Below are 25,990 nucleotides of genomic sequence, written 5' to 3'. Positions count from 1 at the left end.
ACCTGCCTGTGTTGTGTGCAGTAAAATAATGACATTAAAATAAAAGGCATGGGGTTTAAATCATGTGACTCAACATTACAAATTTGTGGCAGATGAAGGAGATATTTCAGTAATTCATTTAAATGACATTATTGGTGTCTTAATAGCTCAATAGCTCCAGAGATAACTATGAAAGACAGGAAACTAACATATCGTCATATCCCTGCGAAAAGTCACTAACTGACATTTTGTGAAAAAACTCATTAACTTCGCCGACCGAATGAAATTCATTATATATTTCTATTATAGAAGTCACTACTTGCTGAATGTGTTACTAAATGACTATTTCTGTGTGTTGGAAAATCACTAAACCGTTAATACAGAAAATATTAAGCAGCCAAAAATACCGAAGTGACTTTGTAACTTTTTACATACGAATAAATTGTAGAGATAGATATGCGTTCAAACTCATTAATGGCACTTAGTGACTTTTTCCAGAATAATAAACCACGACTGTGTTTGATTTTACTCTTCTATTTCTCAGTTATTGATATGCAGTTAGTGAGTGAACACGTATTATTCCCCTAAAAAAATAGAAAGTTACGGAAAAGGAAGTCTGTATGAATTACAGTAAGAATGACTCATTTGACAGTTATGTAAGTGTAATTAAATTATTTATAATCTAGATTAAAATTGTGATAAATTTGAACTGGATATTATAGCCCAGTTAATGACCGTTTTGGGGTGTAATTTTCAGCGTCATGACGGATTTGCTTGAAAATTTATAGTAAGGTTCCTTATACTCTCTACTTCATTATTCACTTCTGCCGTTGGTTGCTTTTACTTGGGGGTGAAAGTCACCCCTTCTCGGAGGTGAAAAATATACGTTTAAAATAAGCCATGGATAAATTGACTAATTATAAGCAACTTACCAGTACCTTACTAGTACCAAAAAGCTAGTCAAAGCGTACATACCTTAATTAACCTTCCTGTAAATAAATTCAACTTATAATCCAGGGTAAATTGAAGGCAAGAGCGGATTAGGACGCAAGAAAATGACCTGGCTCCGAAACATAAGGCAATGGACAGGGATTAACGACATACAATCTCTGATAGGCATTGCAAGAAACAGAAAGTTAATGGAAAATGTGATCGCTAACATCCATTAGTGGATTTGCATTTGAAGAAGAAGTATAAATAAATCAAAATATCTTAAGTTAAACAGTGGAACTAATTTTAAATTTAGTATCAATTTAAAGCTAATTTTTGTGGCATCTCATGCATTCACAGTGTTTTAATACAATTGTGTAATAGTTGGTTAATCTGCAATTAACAGAAAATCATTCAGTGTTTTTACTCTTTTTTGTGGTAATTTACAGATCACAAAAAAACAGAACTTGTCCATTACCTGTAGGCAATTGATAAAGCTCTTCAGTGTACACGATCGGCTTTCAAATTTTAAGTTAGAAAATGAAGTGTATGGAATGCAAGAAAGATGGTACTAAAGAAGTAATGCTTTATTGTGATAGCTGTGACCGCCCCGTTCACAAAGATACTTATTGTTTTGGTCTGTGTTCATCAGAAATTAGGGTTATGGATTTAAAGAAGAATCGTGTTCTGCAATTTTTGTGCCAAGAATGTAAATCTGGAATGAAACTTGTTCCAAAACTGTTCAAATTAATTGAAAAACTTTTTATGTTTAATGTAGCTGAATCACAATCAAAGGATGTCAAAGAGCGCATAAATCATGATAACCTTATGATAACAACTAATCTGCAAAAAATGTCTATTATCACAACGGACTTCAAATCAATACGTGTGGGAAAAAGCAGCCCCAGGCTACTAAAGGTGATTTTTCAGATAAGAAGTTTGCTGGTGAGTGTTTGAAACCCCAAAGATCTCTGGGTAATGATATTAGGATTAATGTAGATCTAACAACACTGCAACAAAAAACACTGAGTAGTACAGAGTGAGCTGAAAACTAAAAGATATAATGGTGAGACAGATCTGGATATTCGACAAATAAATGGGATAAAATCATAAAAAACCTAATACCCACTCTCACAATGGTAACCACAGACATCCCAATGGGGAAAATTCCAAAAGTGCATATGATAGTGCCCCATTAACAGCATATTTTCATAAAATGGGAGGATTACGAACAAGATTTGGGCAGTTAGAGATGTCAGTATTAAATTGCCCATATGATATATGTAGTTATTATTGAATCATGGTTGAGTGACAAGTTTTCAGAATAAGTACTGAAAAGTGTTATAGTGTAAAAGTGTAATAATAGTCCACCATAAGACTTTTACTAGTACTTAAGATTCAGTGTAAATATTTATATATCTCATTTTTTTCTTTTCTCATTTTCTTTTAATATGTTTGTTTAATTTTCTTATAAAGGAGAGACGTCAGTCAACATAAATAATATAAAATAGAGATGAAAGGAAATTGTTGCTGAAATTCCCTTTCATCTTTTCCCCGCCCAGAGAGATGTGATGGTACACGACAACCCTCACGGAATTTTCCTAATTTATTTGTTATAAAATAAGGTCAATATTATAGTTGCAATTTGTATAATTTATTACGATAGTAGCAAAGTTCAAAGTATGGAACTCATTCGAAAGACTGCAAAGAAAGCACACGTCATTATTGAAATACGTATAGTATAACCATATATGGTGATCCATATGGGCATTGTTTTTAATATAATAGATATAAATGGGAAGGTCGAGTACCTGAGACATCGTTGTGTTCGCTGAACTCTGTTGGCGCGTAGTCAGGGGATATAGTTACCGAGATATGGGTCACCTTGACCTATCATAACGATAATGTCGGTCGACGAAATTGTAATTGTACCTTTAACCTTATAAGAATAAAGTTTCTGAAAAAAGTTTAAGTTTGTTTGTTCGGGGTAGTGTCTTCGTCCAGCAACCCCCAACTTCACACATGAAATCAAATTTCGTGGTTATATGTATCGTTGTGACAGGAGCATGGCAACAAGTTCTAAAAATCGGGGTGGAGGAGTAATTATTGCAATAGCTAGACAGATTTAGGTCAAAACTCATTCCCTCTCCTAATAATACCATTGAACAATTATATGTGGAATTAATGTTAAGTTATCAACATTACATTATTGGTGCAGTCTATCTACCACCTAGATCCTCAATGGAATGCTACATAATTCACTGTGAATCTGTCAATACCATATACCAAGGACACACAGATAGCAAGTTTATAATACTAGGTGACCATAATTTACCTGAGGCGATATGGTATAATGATGGACTGGGAGTGTGTGTGTGAATTTTCCTGAGAACTCGAATACATTGGTAGTCGCTAAATATTTTTCTTTTTACATTTTTTTTTTTAAAGTAGTACATCCAAATGATAGGGGTAAATATTTAGATTTAATGTTTACAAACATATCTGAAGTCAAAGTAGAACCAGATGTAGACCTTCTAATGCCTTTACATAATAATCATATAGCTTAAACATTTGATCTTTTATGTACTAATAAAATTAATCTAACATGAAGAATACTATTTTGACTTCAGAGATGGTAATTATATAGCCATAAATGATTATTTGGCAGGTATTAATTGGGACAACTTATTTTATGAAGTAGATATTGAGTCTGCTGTACAAAAGTTGTATGAAACCCTACATGTTGTCTTTAATCAGTTTATTCCAAGAAAACTCAATAAAATTTCCTAACGGTGCCTTTTGGTATTGTCATACCTGAGTTAAACAGAGAACTTGAATCGAGTCGACATTCATTTTACTTATTCCCCGTTAGAGGGCGTTCTAACCATACTGCGGTATAAATAGTTTATTTTATACCGAGAAACTACGGACGTGTTGGTGTAAATAGTACTATCGGGGGATGGCAGGAGACAAATTTAAATCAAAACGAAACCGTAGATTTTCTATTTTACTAATTAAAATTTTGTCGAAAGCGCTTAGCTAAGGAAAATAAAATACGTTTACACACTTTAATATACGAATTTTTTCACTTCCTTTATTCATTCAAGTGTGTACAAAATCTATCGGTCTTTCAACTCTTTATAAGCTCTTTAACTAATCTTCTGGTTACATCATTCGTGGCTTCTAAAATTTTCAAGCCAACGAATTGCCGGAGCTAAGAGCAATTAGCAATTTTTAGATCCAGAAATTCGTTGGCTTGCAAATTTTAGAAGCCACGAATGGTGTAACCAGAAGATTAGTTCTAATAAAGTTTTGTCTTCAATATTCTTAATAGAGAGATATCGAAACCCTATTTAACATCGTCCTTTAATAAAAGATCTTTATTTTGACATATACGCAAGCGCAGTATCACGTCCTTTATTTTTGTCCTGTAAATAACTTTACACACCCTATCAAAATAGCTATCAAAATGAGAGTGTTGCCATTTAAGAAAATCAATGATGACGTTATATCTCTAAATTGGGACACCCTGTATACGTTATTATTGTATGTCAAAAATTACAATTTGAAATACTAATCGACGGGTCTGAGCATTTTTCAAAAAAACAATTAATATTTGAATTATTGAATTTATTCCAAATTACAGACATAACTTTGTTATTTTTGATTATCTTGTAAATGGTAGAAAATAAAAATTTTATATTTAGCAGTTATGTATAACTTTACACACCCTATCAAAATAGCTATCAAAATGACAGTGTTGCCATTTAAGAAAATTAACGATGACGTCATATCTCTAATTTGTGACACCCTGTATACACTATTATTGTATATCAAAGAGGACAATTTGAAATACTAATCGACGGGTTTAGCATTTTTCAAAAAAACAATTAGTATTTGAGATATTGAATTTATTCCAAATTACAGACTCTCTCTGTATATACAGTGTGTCTGCGTAACTTGGAACCATATGGGAAACTTCTTCATATCAATTTTACGAAAAAAAGTTATTCTTTATAAAGTGCTCTGCATAGTCCAAAACCTAAGACTCAATCATCAGATATCAAATTTTATCAACAGTATACGAGGTATGTCAAAAAATATGAATTTCGCTTAAGAGTAAAGTGCCTTTATATTTCACAATATCGAAAATTTTCATTGAGAAAAGGTGTTTGTAATTAAAAATTATGTTATAATCTGCATTTACACTCTTCTAATTGAAAATTTTTTTTTTGAAAATTTTCCTGAAATCACAGACACCCAACATCATTTTTATTTATGATAGCTGCGTTATTATTAATTTTACGAGAAAAAGTTATTCTTTATAAAACGTTCTGCATAGTCTAACAACTAATAGGTCTGGATCCCGCGTATGAAAAAAAAGTTGATTAATAGCAAGCTGAAAATTTGTTAATAGATTAAGGGTGTCTAGTCGGACAAAATTTGATATATGGGAACACTGGAACAGGGGAAGTTTTAATTGTGGAACAGGTTAAAAATTTGGAACGGTCAGACCACGAAAACGGCACATGTATTTTGTCCGACAGAACAGACTTAAACTCTCCGAACAGAGATTAAACTCTCATGCAAAAATCAGACTGCTATTTATCACCAAATGGGCGTTTTAATGAGTGGAACATGTAGAATATGTCAAATGACAGGAATTATGACAGGTGATAAATAGCAGTCTGATTTTTGCGTGAGAGTTTAATCTCTGTTCAGAGAGTTTAAGTCTATTCTGTCGGACAAAATAAATGTGCCGTTTTCGTGGTTTGACCGTTCCAAATTTTTAACCTGTTCCACAATTAAAACTGCCCCTGTTCCAGTGTTCCTATATATCAAAGTTTATCCGACTAGACACCCTTAAGCTATTAACAAATTTTCAGCTTACTATTAATCAAATTTTTTTTCATACGCGGGATCCAGACCTATAAGATAAAATTATAAAATATTAAATTTTGTCAATTGTATACGAGGTATGTCAAAAAATATGAATTTCGCTGAAGAGTAAAGTATCTTTATTTTTCACAATATTAAAATTTGTTATTATAAAAAGTTGTTCAAAATTAAAAACTATGTTTCAATATGCAATTGCATCCTTCTAGTTGAAATATTGTGAACTATAAAGGTATTTTACTCTTGAGCGAAATTCATATTTTTTACATACCTCATATAAAATTGAAAAAAAAAAGATATCTTATGATTGCATCTTCGTTTTTTGACTATTCAGACAACTTTTTTCGTGAAATTAATAATAACGGAGTTATCTTAAATAAAAATGATGTCGGGTATCCGTAATAAGGAAAATTTTCAAAATTTTCTTCAATTAGAAGCGTATAAATGCACATTATAACATAATTTTTAATTACAAACCACTTTCCTTAATAACAATTTTTGATATTGTGAAATATAAAGGCACGTTACTCTTGAGCGAAATTCATATTTTTGGACATACCTCGTATACAATTGACAAAATTTAATATTTTATAATTTTATCTTATAGGTCTGGATCCCGCGTATGAAAAAAAAGTTGATTAATAGCAAGCTGAAAATTTGTTAATAGCTTAAGGGTGTCTAGTCGGATAAACTTTGATATATAGGAACACTGGAACAGGGGCAGTTTTAATTGTGGAACAGGGGCAGTTTTTGGTATATTATTGATAAAATTTGATATCTGATGATTGCACCTTAGGTTTTAGACTATGCAGAGCACTTTATGAAAAATAACTTTTTTTTGTAAAATTGATATTAAAAAAGTTTCCCATATGGTTCCAAGTTACGCAGACACGCTGTATATATGTACAGTGCACTGATTCAAAAGATGCCTCAGTGTATGAGAAAGTGTTTCGAAATAACAAATTTTATATTATTTGTTATTTCATTATTTCGAATACTTTCTCGTACATCGACTATAATGCTGCATATAGACTCCATCTCCCACTAGCACCTTTAGAATCTGTGCACTGTATATCAGTATCTAATAGATATTAATATGTTTCACCTATAATTGGGTTGTGTAATAGTTTACATGAATTATATTTTTAAATTAAAACAAATTGCAGCTCTGGTGTAGAAGAGCCCTATAACGAAAAAGATGGCCTGCTACAAGAAGCGTGGGATTTGATGAGCAATGAACCCAACCTAAAAATAAAAAAGGTGGATAACAAAGACATTGGAAAATATGTAAAAAAGATAAGGAAGGTGGACATAGAAACTGAAAAAGACATACCAAAAATAAAGTTTGAAAAAATAACATTTGTTAATATACATGCACCCTCGGAGGAAAAAGGAATGGATCTGAAAGAGCAATTTTATAGCAAATTAGATGAAGTATATGAGGCTATACCCAGGTATGATATAAAAATCATTCTAGGAGACGCTAATGCCAAAATAGGCAGAGAAGAAATATTAATGCCCACTATAGGCAAGCACAGTTTACATCCAGAGACTGACTAGGAGACGCTAATGCCAAAATAGGCAGAGAAGAAATATTAATGCCCACTATAGGCAAGCACAGTTTACATCCAGAGACTAACGAAAATGGATATTTCCTGGTAGATTTTGCCAAAGAAAAGGGACTTATAATAAAAAGTACGTACCACCAACGAAAGGACATTTATAAGGGAACATGTAAATCTCCAGACGGCCGTACAGTCAACCAGATCGACCATGTTTTAATTGAGAAAAACGAAGAACACTGCATAACAAAGGTGAGAACATATAGAGGACCTGATATGGACTCAGACCACTATTTGGTCGGAATATGGATGAAACAATTAGTACCAACTCTTCGAAACAAAAAAAGATTAAAATACGAAAGAAACAAACCAATTAGATTACAGACAGAATGTGAGCAAACGTTGTATGGACAAATTAGAGAGCATAGTGGATGAAAGGAATGTAGAATGCATGTGGGGAACATTAAAAGATGTAATTAAAGAAGCAGCAAATATTTCCAGCACCAATGACAACACAAATAAAAAACAAAAAGAATGGTTTGATGAAGAATGTGAACAATCATTGGAAGAACGGGCCAAGCTACGATTAAAAATGATAACTCAAGGAACAAGAGAAGCGCAGGAAAATTACACTAAACAAAGAAATAGAACCAAAAAAATACTACGAGAAAAAAAAAAGGAAACATTATGAAGCTAAACTGAAAAATATAGAGGAAAGCTACAAAAATAATCAAATAAGGAACCTGTACCAAGGGATAAAAAATGAGAAACGAGGGCACCAACCGAAAACTGTACATTATAAAGACAAAAATGGAGAAATGATTATGGGTGAACCAGAGATATTAGAACGCTGGAAGCAGTACTTTGATGAGCTTCTAAATGGACCTGAAAAGACACGACGATAATAACGAGGAAACAGAGGATCTAGTAAATGAAATACAAAATCAACAGGGTGAAGAACAGGCTCCGACTATAAGCGAAATTCAAAATATCATCGATAAATTAAAAATGAACAAAAGCCCAGGAAGCGACGGCATAACGGCTGAAAAATTTGGAGGAAATCAGTTAGTAGAGAAAATCCATAAACTAATTAATAATATATGGGAACAAGAAATACTACCTGAGAAATGGACAGAAGCAATACTGTGTCCTATTCACAAAAAAGGAAATATGGCTGATTGTCAGAATTATCGAGGCATAGCGCTGCTAAACATAACGTAGAAAATATTGGCTATGCATATTAAAAACAAATTAACAACGAAGGTTGATAAAAGCATAGGAGAATATCAAAGTGGGTTCAGAAAAGGCAGAAGTACTGTGGATCAGGTCTTCACACTACGAGAAATACAGGCTGAAAGTTACGAATATAATAAAGACACCATGGTTCTTTTCATTGACTTTAAACAGGCTTTCGATCGAGTGAAAATAAGCGAGTTATTCACAGCATTGCAAGACATGGACGTTTCTCCAAAGCTTATTAGAATTATAAAATTAACTCTCCAAAGAACAATGAATAAAGTCAAGATAAACAATACTATAACAGAAAGCTTTGAGGTCAAACAAGGAGTGCGGCAGGGTGATCCATTATCGTCTATAATGTTTAGCATATTACTAGAAAAGGTTATACAGGAAGCAAACATTAATAGAACAGGTCTGATCTACCACAAAAAACATCAGTGCTTGGCATTCGCAGACGATTTGGTAATCTTGGCTAGGAGCAAAATAGAACTTATCGAAACAGTCATGAAACTCGAGGAGAGGGCAGCAACCAAAGGATTGTATATAAATGAAGCAAAAACAAAGTATATGGAATGGACAAATAAGCAATTCGTTCGGGGGCAATACATAAAAATGACAACAGCGAAGGGAACACAGTATAAATTCGAAGAAGTTGAGAGATTTGAGTACTTAGGAACTGTCTTCACAAGAGATCCTAACTGTGAAGAAGAAATACAAAAGAGAATTATGTCGGGCAACCGCGCTATATTTGCTCTTAATGGGTTGTTAAGAAGTAAAAATATATCACGAAGAGCAAAACTAAGAACTTACAAGACCGTAATAAGGCCGGCAGTAACGTATGCTTCTGAAACATGGGTCACAACAAAAAAACATCAAGAGTTGTTATTAGCTTGGGAGAGGAAAATACTGCGCAAAATCTTCGGTGGGAAAAACTTAAATGGACAATGGGTAAGAAGAACAAATAAGGAACTAACTGAGCTCTATCAAGATCCTAACATACTAGCAGTAATTAAGGCGCAAAGACTTAGATGGTTGGGCCATGTGCAGAGGATGATTCCATCTATAATTCCCAGAATGGTACTATCTAGTGCATTGGCAGGGAAAAGACGAAGAGGAAGACCGAGGTCACGATGGACTAATGGAGTTAGAGAAGATATGAGAAGAATTAACGTAAGGAACTGGGAAAGAAAAGCGACTGACAAAAGGGAGTGGAAAAGAATAGTACATCAAGCCATGGGCCTACTAGGCTCGTAGTGCTTACATATTATTATTATAGAAAGTTGTTCAGAATTAAAAACTATGTTTCAATATGCAATTGCATCCTTCTAGTTGAAATATTGTGAACTATAAAGGTATTTTACTCTTGAGCGAAATTCATATATTGCATCTTAGTTTTTGACTATTCAGACAACTTTTTTTCGTGAAATTAATAATAAAGGAGTTATCTTAAATAAAAATGATGTCAGGTATCCGTTAATAAGGAAAATTTTCAAATTCTTTTTTTTTTCAATTAGAAGCGTATAAATGCAGATTATAACATAATTTTTAATTACAAACACCTTTTCTCAATGAAAATTTTCGATATTGTGAAATATAAAGGCACTTTACTCTTAAGCGAAATTCATATTTTTTGACATACCTCGTATACTGTTGATAAAATTTGATATCTGATGATTGAGTCTTAGGTTTTAGACTATGCAGAGCACTTTATAAAGAATAACTTTTTTTCGTAAAATTGATATTAAAAAAGTTTCCCATATGGTTCCAAGTTACGCAGACACGCTGTATATATGTACAGTGCACAGATTCAAAAGATGCCGGTGGAGCACTGATTATAATCAGTGTATGAGAAAGTGTTTCGAAATAACAAATTTTATATTATTTGTTATTTCATTATTTCGAATACTTTCTCGTACATCGACTATAATGCTGCATATAGACTCCATCTCCCACTAGCACCTTTAGAATATGTGCACTGTATATTAGTATCTAATAGATATTAATATGTTTCACCTATAATTGGGTTGTGTAATAGTTTACATGAATTATATTTTTAAATTAAAACAAATTGCAGCTCTGGTGTAGAAGAGCCCTATAACGAAAAAGATGGCCTGCTACAAGAAGCGTGGGATTTGATGAGCAATGAACCCAACCTAAAAATAAAAAAGGTGGATAACAAACACATTGGAAAAGATGTAAAAAGATAAGGAAAGTGGACATAGAAACTGAAAAAGACATACCAAAAATAAAGTTTGAAAAAATAACATTTGTTAATATACATGCACCCTCGGAGGAAAAAGGAATGGATCTGAAAGAGCAATTTTATAGCAAATTAGATGAAGTATATGAGGCTATACCCAGGTATGATATGAAAATCATTCTACGAGACGCTAATGCCAAAATAGGCAGAGAAGAAATATTAATGCCCACTATAGGCAAGCACAGTTTACATCCAGAGACTAACGAAAATGGATATTTCCTGGTAGATTTTGCCAAAGAAAAGGGACTTATAATAAAAAGTACGTACCACCAACGAAAGGACATTTATAAGGGAACATGGAAATCTCCAAACGGCCGTACAGTCGACCAGATCGACCATGTTTTAATTGAGAAAAACCAATTCCAATGAGTTCCAAAACCAATGAGTCAATTCAGCCAACCATTATTGTAATACGAGGTCTATTTGTCTCGTAACGCAGCCAAGGTGTTATGATAATCACAAACTATAAAGTGGCTCTGTAGTGCCTCAGATATTACTTATTGTATTATTTTTTATTATTAATGTTTTGTTGTAATTTTTAGAGCCTCAAGAATTGCTGCCCGAGGATACACCAACTACATCAGAAGCGCTAGAACTACCTCCTGTAAATACTGAAGTCCACATAAAAAACACTCCAAAAGTACGCCAAATGCGGACCACCAAAAATGTTCTTGGTATGTTACCTATCAAGTGGAAAAATCATAATAATTCATAATTTTTCAAACTTCATAATTTTGAAACTAATCATTTCAAAAAAAGTATAGGGGAAAGGAGGGTAAGATGGAAGGATAGGGCAAGATGGAAATTACCTATAAAACCCGAACTGCGCAATGAAGCGCCCGGATCCACACTCACACAAATGCAGGCGAACCTCTTCCGTTTACAAACGACCGCGACGGCTCAATCAGTTCCGGTCAGCTAATGAGTGTACACGCTTCCTTCTTATTTTCTCAGTTAAATATTACGGAATTATTGAATTTTTGTGATACGATTATTTAAACAAGGTGTATAATATTATTATTATGCATTTATACAAAGTATCTATTAGGTACAGGTTATCTGAATTGATATTTAAATAAGAGAAATAATCAAGCATTTTTAAAATATTGATATTATTGGAAAGGGGCATATGAACAAGATGGAAAATTGCAACTTACGGCAAGTTGGAAGATAATAGTTAATTAAAAATAAAAGCAAGGAAATAGGAACCCACGAGAATAAAAGAAAAGGTAAAGGAAAAGGGACAAAAACAGAAAAAGTTAAAAATATTGTACAACATTTAGAACAGTCTTCACAAAATGATGTGTTCTGTGTATGTGGTGAACGTTATGTGGGACCGCCACAGAGGACTGGGTACAATGTCCTGTATGTAATGGTTGGGCACATGAATTGTGTACCGACACAGAAGATGGCAGTTTTATGTGTGTAAACTGTAAAATGTAGTGCTTTCCTCTACATTCCATCTTGCCCGAACAAGCTTTCCATCCTGCCCTCAGGTTAAGGGCAAGATGGAATTTTTGACATTATTTTTTAATTACTCATAAAAAAAATTCTACTTATTATTAATAATATTTAATGGCTGACTTTTGTAACTGTATAAGGTCTCTTTCAAGAATGATTAAAATGAGTTTTGTATTACGTTGTTTTATTTTTTTACACATTATAAAGTTAAGCCTTCCGTCTTGCCCTCCCTTCCCCTATTGCATAGCAAATTTTGCTATATTAAACTTGACAAATGCTATATTAAAATTCACAGACAGCAAGTTAGTTGTGGCTCATAGAAATAGAATGGTCCAGGTATATTTTTATAGCATAAATGAAAGTTGTCTGCTATAAATCAACTTTCTGCCTGTTACTTTTCAATTTTTTTTATTTCATTTAATATCTAATATATTGGTTTAATACCCCTAATATGAATATGATAAATGTCAAAATTTAACAGATAGACTATAACATTTTTTTATGAACAGTTGATTCTATGTACCTAAGAGTTATGGAAAGTCAGATTAGAGACGTTTTAAGCACTAATAAAATTTTGCCAGAAAACCAATCGGGTTTTAGACGTAATCATGGGTGTGCAACTGCACTTGTCGATGTTGTTGATGATGTTATTATATCTTTAGATTTGAACAAGGTTACTCTTCTTGTTCTTTTAGACTTTACTAAAGCCTTTGACTTAATTAATCATGATATATTATTAGCAATATTACAGTTTTATAAATTTAGTGTCAGTTCCAGGAATCTTCTTGCCTCTTACTTACATAAGCGTAAACAAATTGTTCAGATTGATGAAATGACTTCCTCGTCTAGTGAAATAAAGTCAGGTGTACCTCAGGGAAGTATTTTGGGTCCATTATTATTTAGTTTTTATACATCAACATTTCCTAAATATCTTAACTACTGCAACTATCACTTATACGCGGATGATACGCAAATTTATTTGTCATTTGAACATTCTAATGTATTAGAAGCTGTTGAACGCCTAAAAACTGATTTGTTCAATATTCACAAAACGGCTACTGACCATGCACTTAAAATTAACCCATCAAAATCTGTAGCATTATTGTTTTGCAATGAAAATATACGTGAATCCATTTTGGCTAACGTCTCACTTGAAATCAATGGTACAAATATTCCTATAAAATTAAATTCTAAAAACTTAGGCCTTTTATTGGATTCGAGACTAAGGTTTAAAGAACATATATCTCTTAAATTGAAGGCAGCTTATGCAACTTTAAAAATGATTTATGCACAAAGACATTGTTTATCACAGGACGCCAAAAAGCTTTTATGCGATTCATTAGTTTTATCACACTTTAATCACTGCGACGTTGTATATGGACCGTGTTTAGACAGTACTGATTAACGAAGGGTTCAAAAACTGCAAAACTCGTGTGTGCGTCTGATTTGCGGTATTACAAAATTTGGCAGGATCTCGAGTAAATTCAAACAATTAAACTGGTTAAATATGTACAACAGACGGCAATTACATTTTAGTTGTTTATGTCATAAGGTATATTTAAAAAAAATCCCACCCTATTTACACAACAGGTTAACCTTCAGAACGGATATACACAATTTAAATATCAGACGCAATACTATTCTTCGTGTTCCTAGACATAACAAGGTATTATTTCAGAGAGGTTTTCCTACAATGTCGCAGTTTGCATTAACAACTTATTTAAATTAGATTCAGGTTTATTAACTACATCAGCATCATCATTTGAAAATCGATATAAGAAGCATCTGTTAAATTTACAAAATATATGAACAACTTTTGCGTAAAGTTTTAAACGAACTAATCTCCTTTCCTTTGTCCCTTCGTTCTTTGTTCCTTTCTTCCTTCTACCTTTCCACAATTCCTAATATCTTTTTAATTATCGTTTTAATAATTATTATATTTATTGTTAGCTATGCTCTCGTTTCACTAAATACGTGTTTTAATATGGTAGGCACTGGTGGAAGAACAGAAGAGGACTGGGTAACTGGTCCACGACTGAACCAGTTGTAGCCTTTTATCCACTAACTCAATGTATGTAATTTATTGTAAGCATGTACTATGTTATTGTGGATAATAAATGTATTATTATTATATTATTATTATTAAAAAGAAATTAACCACCCTTACTATCTAATCATAATTTCTTTTTTAGGATCCAAAAAAACACGACCGAAGAAGATAACATACATTAGAAAAACTGGTTTAGAGTACCTCCAAAACAAAATGAAAAAGATAGAGAGTTGGAGGAAAAAAGAATAAAGCTAGATGATAGAAAATTAGATGTCGAGGAGGGGAGACTGACAGTTAAAGATAAAAAAGTTGATTCAGTGCTTCAACTGGTTGAAAATCAAACAAAAATAAGTGTCACTTTGAAAAATAAATTTTCGACAATAAAATTAATGTAGTTTTGCTTTCGGAAACTTGGTTAAAGAAATCTTCACATTTTTTATTAATAATTTTAATATATTTAGACAGGACCGTAATGACAATTTTGGAGGAGTTGCAAACTTATTAAGAAAATACTTTACATAGATAAAGGCATTATTTTTATTTTCAATTCAGAGATCATTACCCTCTTTCTATGGCCATTTCGAACCCCTTAGTTCTCATCAGGAAAGCTACCGTAATGATGCTCTGAAAAGAAAATAAAAATCTTTGCCATTTCTGTCAATTATAAAATATAATTAACATTCAGACGCTAGAGCGACATCTATTAACAACTTGTCGAAACCAAAAGACTCCATTTTCAAACAAATAAATGTTTAAAAATAATAAAATCTTTGGATTTCTTAGTTCGGAAACAGATTCTCTCTTATACCTATACCCCATCCTTCTAAAATTTGCAAGGAATAAAGGGTGATGAATGCAGAGACGTGGAGGTCTATATAGTTGCACTCCACAACACATCTTTTCATCGAGGCAAAGATCAACGAAACTGTCTCCTTGTACTCAATACGTGAGTAAGAACGTAGGTACATAAAGGCATTATTTTTATTTTCAATTCAGAGATCATTACCCTCTTTTTATGGCCATTTCGAACCCCTTAGTTCTCATCAGGAAAGCTACCGTAATGATGCTCTGAAAAGAAAATAAAAATCTTTGCCATTTCTGTCAATTATAAAATATAATTATTTAATTAACATTCAGACGCTAGAGCTTTACCTTCTTTCCTAAGCCAAAATTTACTCCGATAAAGGATGTGGAATGTGTGTCGGTATCAGTGTCAATAAATAAAAATATAAAAATACATCTATACTCTATATATGCCAAACCAAAACTAAACATTAGAGAAACAGATTGAGTTACTTTTTTGATAGCTTAGAAAAGCCATTTTTGGTAGGAGATTTCAATTGTCATCATACTGCATGGGGAAATAGTTATTCAGACATAGCGGGTTTAAGTCTTCTCGGTGCTATAGAGGAGTGTAACTTAAATTATTTAAATACAGGAAGCGAAACATTAATACCGAGATTTGGAAGTAATAACAAATTGGCTATAGATATAACAATATGCTCTAGCGATATAACTTTAAATTGTGATTGGAAAACTGATATTACACCATTAGGTACTTCCAATCATTTTCCTGTTCCAATTGAAACACATTTTAATACTACTAAATTATCCTTTAAGTATAAAAACCAAGTTAATTTAAATAAAGCTGACTGGTCTTTTTTCTCTCAGATAGTAGATGAACAATTAAATGGAAGTAATAACGAAAGGTCATATAAAAGTTTTATAGAGTCACTAAATCATGCTACAAAACTAGCAATCCCACAGAAGAGAACAGAGATCAAATCAGAATTTAGCAAAGTTTGGTGTAATCAGAGATGTGCAAATGCTATTAAATGTCAACAAGAAGCTTTTTTGCTTTATAAAAGGCAGTCAAATTTAACTAACTATTTAAAATATAAAAATTCAGTAGCAGTCGCCAAAAAAATAATATTACAAAGCAAAAAGGATTCTTGGCAAGATTTTTGCAAACAACTTAACAGAAACACACCAATAAAAGATATATGGAAGTATATAAAGAAAATAAAAAATACATTTAATCCTCCAAGAAATAGGATCCAAATAGGTGAGTGGGTAGAAACATTCTTTAATAAAATTGCTATAAGTTGGGTGGAAACAAATATTCGGCCAATTATTTCACTGAGCACGGATGATATAGATAGTGAATTTTCAAGTATGGAAATAAAACAAACCTCAAAGCCTCAAAACAAACAATAACACAGCACCTGGAGTTGATAACATTTATTATAAAATGCTCGCTAGTTTGTCAGAATCAAGTATCGAAATTTTTCGCAACATAATTAACTCAACATGGAATCGGGCAGAATTTCCAACAAGCTGGAAGGAATATTCAGCAATCCCAATTCTGAAGCTAAATCGAGATGCGGAAGATCCAGAGTCATATAGAGCAATTTCTCTAGCTTCTTGTGTATTAAAAACTTTAGAAATAATGATCAAAGTCAGACTAGTTCATTGGCTCGAAAACAATAAAAAATTACCTAAACTACAGTTTGGCTTCAGAAGAGGATGTTCAACTATTGAAAATATCAGCAATCTAGTAAGTGATATAAATATTGCTTTTACTAATAACAAATCCATTCCAGTAATTTTCGTAGACATAGAATCAGCATATTTTAATGTCATATTAGACATTCTCTATGAAAAAATGGAAAAAATGGGAATCTCCCAAGCTTTGGCCTCACGTATAAGATTACTATATTCGGATAGGTCAGTGTCAATAAATATAAATGATGAAACATTGGGACCTAAAACGATCAATATTGGGTTACCACAAGGAAGTATACTAAGCCCTGTACTATACTTAATATATACTGCAGATCTGGAAAGTAAAATTAAATGTAGTGAGACCGTTTCTATACTACAATTTTCCGATGACATTTGTATATATTCCCCATGTCAGTATATTGAAGAAGAGTGCAAAAAATTAAATATAGCCTATAAGAACCTTAATAAATGGTGCAATGAAAATTGCCTAAAAATTTCCAGGAAAAAACAGAAGTCTGCATTTTTACGAGGAAAAGAAAACACATTCCAACAGAAATAACATTGGATACAACAAAATTTAGTGTACGGACATCTGTAAAATACCTAGGGATGTATCTGGATAAAAAAAGACATGGAAAAACCACAGATTATTTAATCAAGAAAACTGAAAAAGGAATTAACATCTTACGGTCAGTGTGTGAAAAAAAATGGGGATCAGATCCAAACGTAGCAATCCTTTTGTACAAATCCTACATTAGGTCGATACTGGATTATGGTTGTTTCTTCTATGAACAAGCTTCCAAAAGTCAACTAGAAAAAATAGATCACGTAGTAAATAAATGTCTAAGGCTATGCCTAGGGGCTTTAAAAAGTACACCAATTGATTGTTTATTTGCCGAAGTAGCAGAAACTCCACTAAAATATCGCCCAAAAGTTTTTAGCTTCCAATTTTATAGCTAAATTAAGTTCTAAAAATAGCAACTTAGTCCAAAAAATCAATATACTGTTTACATCGGATCTTACCCATAGTTATTGGAAGTCGAAAAAAAGTTTAACTATTACTGAGTCATATTATGTAATAAATAACGTAATAGAAGAAATATACTCTTCAGATATAGATCCATTATATAGCATAAATATTTATAACATCCATGCAATTAACTGTATATTTCTCCAAGACTATTCAAAATTTCACCTAAGGATTAGACAATACATATTTGAGGAGGATTTAGAAAAGTATCTTCCCAGATGTCAATATATATTCACGGATGCATCAAAGAACAACAAGAAAGTAGGTTGCGCTATATTTGATCCACATAATAATCATAAAAGATCTTTTAAATTAAATGAAAAGCTTACAATATATACTGCAGAATTAGTCGCCATATTAGAAGCTCTCCTGTATCGGAGAGGAGAGAAGATTACAAGTCGAGGAGAGGAGACTGGCAAACTTGTCGAAAATCAAACTAAGGTTATAAATAAATTAATAGGTGTAGTTGATAATCTATGTAAAAAATAGAAAAATAAAATTCTTAATTTAATATAAAGGTTTTTATTAATAACACAACTGCCACAGATTATTTTTATAATCGATTATAAAGCTTCATCACTGATGAAATTATATCATAAAACTTTTTATGAGTTTCTACAAAGTCATCTAAGGAATTAAATTCATTTAAAAAAAGGTTATAACAATTTTACGTCATTCCTATTAAAGTTTAAAACTAATTTGGTTTCTTACATAACAATTTACCTTAAACCTCTAAATCTTATCTTACAGACTACTGGTACATTTTGCTACAAATTCATACAAAAAATGTTTGGCAATAAATTTTTTATAAACTTGAGAGAAACAAACTCTAAAAAATCAGCTACTTGGTAACTGTCAACCAAGGAAAAAGAGGGATGGGACAGGGAAAGCATCGACTAAGATGACAGTGTTATACCTGCTACAGATATGGGTTTAAAACTGCATGTCAATCAGAGATTTTTGCAATCTGGCGGTAAGCAACTTTCGAACTGAAGCAGGTCAATATGTGCATAGATTGCAAAGCAGCCATGAGGCACTCGTAAGCCCTAAGGTGCACTCTAGGCTAGTGTCTGAATGGCGAGAGGAACTCAACAGACTAGTAGAACATAAGTGTTACACTGATATTCCATATCACTCTTGAAATATATAGCATTTGCTAAGAGCATCAGCTACAAAATAATTCGGTCTAGAAATGGCCATTCGTCATCACGTAGTGCTACAACCCTGGATGGGTCCTGGCTGATTGTATAACTTTCTTCCAATTTGTTCGGTCTTCCATCAACCTAGGGTCAAATGGGATGTTCATTTTCCGAAAATCTGCTTGGATGTTATCTCTCCATCGCATTCTGGGACGTCCGAGTGGCCTTTTGTCTGTAGGAATCTCCTCTGCCTGTGGAGATGGCCATTGGAGTGCAAAATAGGCTGTGTCCAAAGGCAACATAACTGGGAAAATATACTTGGTAAAACATATACCTAGCAAAATATATAGTGGACAGGCATGTGCTAATAGAGCTAAAGTACTAAGCAAAAGAAGCAATGCATGCATTTAATGGGACTGTTTCATGAAGCCTTGAACCTATAGGATATTACATCATAGATGATAAATACATTTTATAGACAACCATATGACTTCAAAAATATGTAGGGTAACACCCATCCACTAGCTTGTATAACTTGGTACTGGGTTCCAGAATCCTGAAATAGGTATGAAGGAATGAAAGGTGTACAATAAGCCAGTTTATAACAAACAGCTTCCAGGAAAAAAACCTGACGAGTAAAAATCAGTGGTTTAGAGATATGTGGGATATGAACATTTCATACAACTATACATATACATATAATATTTACACAAGTTTAGAAGCTATATACAAGTTTAGAAGCTATATCTACATACTATTTTTATTAATTGTAGGATATTAATGTTACGCTCTATGTTTAGAAATAAGAAGAATGTAGTTGTCATTTCTCAGTTGTCAATTGTCAAGTAACGGGGGTTAGAATCTGTGTATTTTGGAATATGTTCACATGTTAATAAACGTTCTATTTCTTTATTTTCAATATATTTAATCGAGACATCTCCATTTATTATTAATACATACCAAATTATATGGCGATGAGAACGGGATAATTGAGCAGATATTTTGGGAAGAAAAAAAGACACTAAAGTCAAGATGCCTGGAAATGAAGATAGGAGTCACCAACCAATTATTAATGTAGTAAATACAGGTGGTATATCTTCATTAGCTGTTTTTAAACAGGGTGACGACTTCGAAGTGTTTGAGGAACGTTTGGAGCAATATTTTAGTGCAAATTTAATTGAATCACATTACTAAGTGAGGAGGTTTATAAAGTTTTAAGAGACCTATGTAGCCCAGAGAAGCCCAAGGAGAAAGATTTGGAAACACTAATGAAACTTTTAGGTACTCATTTTAAGCCTAGGTTGTCGGTGTACCGAAGGAGAGTAGTTTTTGACATGTTGAGACAAGGACATGAATCTGTTAATGATTGGTACCTGAAAATTAAAAACCAGGCAGCACAGTGCGATTTTGGGGACAAATTGTTATACCGAGTCCAAGACAAGTTTGTGGTAGGCATGAGGCCAGATCCAATACTAGACAGGCTTTGCGAAGAAAGTCCTTCAAAAAAGTTGCAAGACTTTTTGGAAATTGCTTTGAATAAGGAAGCAACATTAAGAGAACACGGGAACAACGTAGAGGTTAATAGAGTTCAACAGACGAAAAGAGTGGAACCACAAGTGGAACAGAAAAGAAAAAGTAGAGAATCAGAAGAGGAGGCAGAGGTTAAGTGTAATTACTGTAATAAAACCAACCATACATTCAGTAAGTGTAAATATAAAAAATTTAAAATAAAAATGTATACCATTTTTATTCAGTTGCAATACGGAGTGCAGTCCAGTCCCTTGAATCGCGATTTTCGGCTCTTATTGGAGCCTTCGTTGGAAGGAACGTAGGCACTGTCCTCCATATTTTAACTGATTCGTATCGAGAGGTTTTCCCACCCATTGCAACTGAAATGATGATAGTAGGTGGCTAGCGCCATCTGGCATTGAAAGACGAAGTAGTTTTCAATCCTAATAGTAAATTATTAATATTGAAAATATTAAAAATATTACTAAAAGACTTTTAAATTGAAAACTTATTGGTACACTTTCCTGGTGGAAAGTACTGGTACACTTTCTTGGAGGTGTAACCCTTTCTTGGAGGGGAAAACCCATTTTCCACAAACCTCACCCAGTTCCGTTTGCTTTTCGTGAGAAGGTGGAAAATGAGCTTCATAAATTAGAAGCTGAAGGAGTTATAGAGAAAATTTCAAACTCTAATTGGAGGACTCCGCTAGTGCCTGTTATGAAAGCAAATGGCAATATCAGAGTTTGTGCTGATTATAAAATAACAGTAAACAAATATCTGAAAGATTTTAATCATCCTTTACCTAGAATAGATGAAATCTTCGTTCCTCTACAGGGTGGTCAAAAATTTACTAAATTGGATTTTTTAAATGCATATAACCAATTAGTTTTAGATAATGATACTAGTCGTTTATTATCTTGGAGCACTCCTTACGGTATTTATAAGGTAAATCGTTTGCCTTATGGTACGAAACCTGCTTGTTCAATATTTCAAGCTAGTGTAGAAAAAGTTTTACAATGTTGTGTAGGTACTGTAAATTTTTTGGATGATGTTGTGGTCACAGGTAAGAATTTGGATGAACATTTATTCTCGTTTTATTCCAAATTTACAAGGAATTTTAAAGCATTTATATAAATTAATTAGCAAAGGTGTAGAATTTAGGTGGACAAAGGAATGTGCATCAGCTTTTGAAATGGCAAAAAAAGAATTAGTTTCAGACAAATTGTTAGTTCACTATGATCCAAAGAAACCTATTCGTTTAGCTTGTGATGCTAGCGAATATGGTATTGGAGCTGTTCTAATGCATGTAATGGCTGATGGTTCAGAAAGACCAATTCATTATATTTCTCGTGTATTGACTAAAGCTGAGCAAGATTACTCCATGATAATGAAAGAAGCGTTAGCTGTATATTGGGCTGTTTCTAAACTTTACCAATATTTAGGTGGTAAGAAATTTGAAATTTCAAGTGACCATAGGCCTCTGCAAGCTATCTTTGAAGAGCATAAAAGCTTACCTAAAATGGCTGCTGGGCGCATTCAACGTTGGTCATTGTTTTTAGCCGGTTTTAATTATACTTTTCACTTTATTAAAGGAGTGGATAACTCCAAAGCTGATGCTTTATCAAGGTTACCTTTACCTGTATGTGAAGATGAAATTGAAACAGATTCAAATTTTGAGTATATCAGTTTAGTTGAAAACTTACTACCAGTTGATTCGAATTTGTTATATTCTGAAACACGTAAAGATGTGGTTTTAGGTAGTGTATATAATTTAATTAGGTATGGGTTTCCTAAGCACATTGAAAATACAATTTTTAAGCCCTTTGTGGTTAGGAATACTGAACTCTCAATAGAGAAGGGTATCATTACGTGGGGCTATCGAGTAGTTATACCCACTAGCCTTAGACAACAGTTGCTAGAGGAACTTCATAGTAATCACGAAGGGATAGTTAAATGAAATCAAATACGCGATCATACTTTTGGTGGCCTAATTTACATTCAGATATAGAACAAAGAGTTAATGGTTGTAAAATCTGCGGACAATTAAAACCAGAGCCCACCAAAGCTAAATTAATTAAAACTAAATTATCGACTTATGTTTATGAAAGAATTCATGCTGATTTTATGGGACATTGATACTTTTTCAAAGTGGCCTGAAGCTTTCATAATGAGTTCTACGGACACAGAAGCTACTATATATCGTTTTAGAGAATGTTTCTCGCGATTTGGTTTGCCGCGAATTGTTGAAACTGATAATGGAAGTCAGTTTACCTCTGAAATTTTTTGTAATTTTTTAACTAATAATGGTGTGAAATTTTTGACTTCACCACCTTTTCACCCAGCATCGAATGGATTTGCGAAAAATGCGGTGAAATCGGTTAAATCGGGTTTAAAGAAAGCACTTTTGGATGAAAAAAATACAAAGGTTTCATTAAATACATTATTGTGTAGATATCTTTTCTCTTACAGAAATTCTGTTCACGCTACAACAGGATTGTCTCCCTCAAATGATATTTTTAAGTCAAAGATAAGAACACGATTAGATTTATTAGCGCCAAAAAGGGTGCAAGTAAATGAAAAAGCAAATAAGCAAGAACAGGATTTTAAGGGGAAAAGAGATACATATTTTGAAGTAGGCGAGAGATTCTGGTGTAGGAACTATAGGAACCCAAATAAAAAAGGTTGGGTGGAATGTGAGATTGATGAGATTTTAGGGGATATAATTTATTTTTGTTAATAAATCAAAATATTGTATGGAAAAGACATTTGAACCAGATATTAAAAAATAGATCTAATGATCAAAATGTAATGGGGTCAAATGAGAATGGGTCTCAACCTTCAGATGTAATTGTACCAAATGAGACTGTATCTCAACCTTTAGACATAGTGGTGCCAGATGCGGTAATACAAAGTGAATCAGTGCAAGAGTTACCGATAACTCCGGAGATAGAGCCAAAGGTGAGTCCGGAAGTTAGTAAGAGTTTGAGTTCACGTAGGGACACTTCGGAGGGTAAAAGTGAAATTTTATCAAAAACCGAACAGGGCGCAAAAGATAATCTTAAGTTAGCTAGTAGTAGACATAAGAAGGAAATTAAACCCCCTCAACGTTTAAATTTGTAAGGGGAGGTATTTGTAGGATATTAATGTTACGTTCTATGTTTAGAAATAAGAAGAATGTAGTTGTTATTTCTCAGTTGTCAATTGTCAAGTAACGGGGGTTAGAATCTGTGTATTTTGGAATATGTTCACATGTTAATAAACGTTCTATTTCTTTATTTTAAATATATTTAATCGAGCCATCTCCATTTATTACTAATACATACCATTAATAAGATTATTCCACTCTCCCAAATCGTTTCCCACATTTCTCCTATTTTCTTAAATAAATATGCGAATAGATAGCAGACTTTGAATTTGGTTGCCATAGATACATTTCGGTACGTCACCTTGACAGTCGTCAATTCTAAAATTGTTGTGCTGATGTGGAACATAAGTTTTCAGGCAATTGGGCTTTTATAGACACTCTCATTGGGGAAATCGGCCTGAACTTATAATAAATTGAACTTGGTCATATCGTAGTGTTGCTGTAGGTACATTTTGTGTAGTTGTCAAGTTCACACCGTACGATACGGGACCTATTTCCAAGGCACCATTTTAGATAGATGCCGTGACGATTCCTTGAAGCCATTCTGAAGGAAAAGAATACCAGGTATGTCTAATTCGATATCTTAAGCACTACAATAGGTGCATTGTTGATTTCCGAGCTTTTTATTTATTAGTGTCTCTAAGAGTTGTTATTTTCTATTGCAGTTATTAGGCCTTAAACCACAGAATAGATAGGGGTACAGTTATTGGTGGCAAATACTCTGTGTGAAGTAGAAGAGCTTTTTATACAGGGTGCGCCAAACCTCTGGTCTTCTTTGATTACGGCTAAATTATGAGATATACAAAAAAATGTTTATAACAAAACTAATGTGTATCAAAGAGGTCTATAATTTAAAATTATTTTCAATTATACAGGGTGTCAGAACGACGGTATGAACCAAAGTTGTATTTTTTTAAATGGAACACCCTGTATATTAAATCATTTTTGAATATATTATTTAAAAATATGAAAAATTTGTATAAGGTCTTATAGGCCTAAAGTTAATAATTTTCAAAATATTTACATTTTTATTGAGAAAAATGGTAATATTTATAGGGTTGTGGATTATGTTTCCAAGGAAATAAAAATTTAGGTGACAGGTTAAAGTTTTTAAAATATAGTGTTATTTTCAAATAATTTAATATTTTTTACTTTTAGCCATAAAATATACAGTGTGATCACTATTTGCAAATACAAAATTTTCTCATTTTTTTTAAATGGGACACCCTGTATATTAGTTTTGCGTTTGGTAGTAAATATTACAACCTTTCTTTTGGTATAAGGTTGTATGTACCTAGCATGTTTCGTTTTGTAGATATTTAAAAAAAACTATAGATTTTACGTTTTTGCGGATTTTTTATTTAAAAATTTTTTTGCAAAAAAAATAATTATAATCTGGTTTTAGAAACATACAGTAAAATATAAAATATGAAAATAAAAACGTAATTAAAGATTAAAATAAATCGTATGCTAGTACAATTCAATTGAATTTAATAACTTTAAATTATTTTACAAAAAATATTTTACCTTATTAATGAATACATAAATTAGTTACTAAATTAAAAAAACAACCAAATTTTAAATCAATCGTAGTAATTCTTCTACCGCAGCAACTTTCCTGTACCAAATTAATTGTTAGTTATATTGTATTTACGAGTAAGATCAGTTAATAACTTTTTAATTTACCTACATCTTGAGAACGTATAAAGTATGCTTTGAAACAAATGAACGTTATGGAAGTATATTAAGAAGTAAATAGTATCTATGTACCTACTCGTGTCACAAAAGCTGGTAATAATTTCTAATGGTTTCGCCCAAAACAAATGTCATATCCAAAAATTTTTCGGTTAAAAAATTAAAATTTAAAATATAAAAAATTGTTACAAAAATTTCAACTACAAAAGTATTACCAGTTTTTGTGACACCAGTAAATACTATTTATATTAATAAATAATTTGGATGATACATTTAACATTCATTTGTTTCAAAGCATACTTTATAATAATTTTTATATTCTCAAGATGTATGTAAGTAAATTTAAAAGGTAAATTAAAAGTTTAACTAAATACAATTTAACTAACAATTAATTTGGTACAGGAAAGTTGCTGTAGTAGAAAAATTACTAAGTTGATTTAAAATTTGGTTGTTGATTTAATTTAGTAACTAATTTATGCATTCATTAATATGGTAAAATATTTTTTGTAAAATAATTTAAAGTTATTAAATTCAATTGAATTGTACTAGCATACGATTTATTTTAATCTTTAATTACGTTTTTATTTTCA

This window comes from Diabrotica virgifera, chromosome 9 (genome assembly GCF_917563875.1).
Source record: "Diabrotica virgifera virgifera chromosome 9, PGI_DIABVI_V3a".
Taxonomy (NCBI): domain Eukaryota; kingdom Metazoa; phylum Arthropoda; class Insecta; order Coleoptera; family Chrysomelidae; genus Diabrotica; species Diabrotica virgifera.
Note: the sequence above shows the minus strand (reverse complement) of the source record.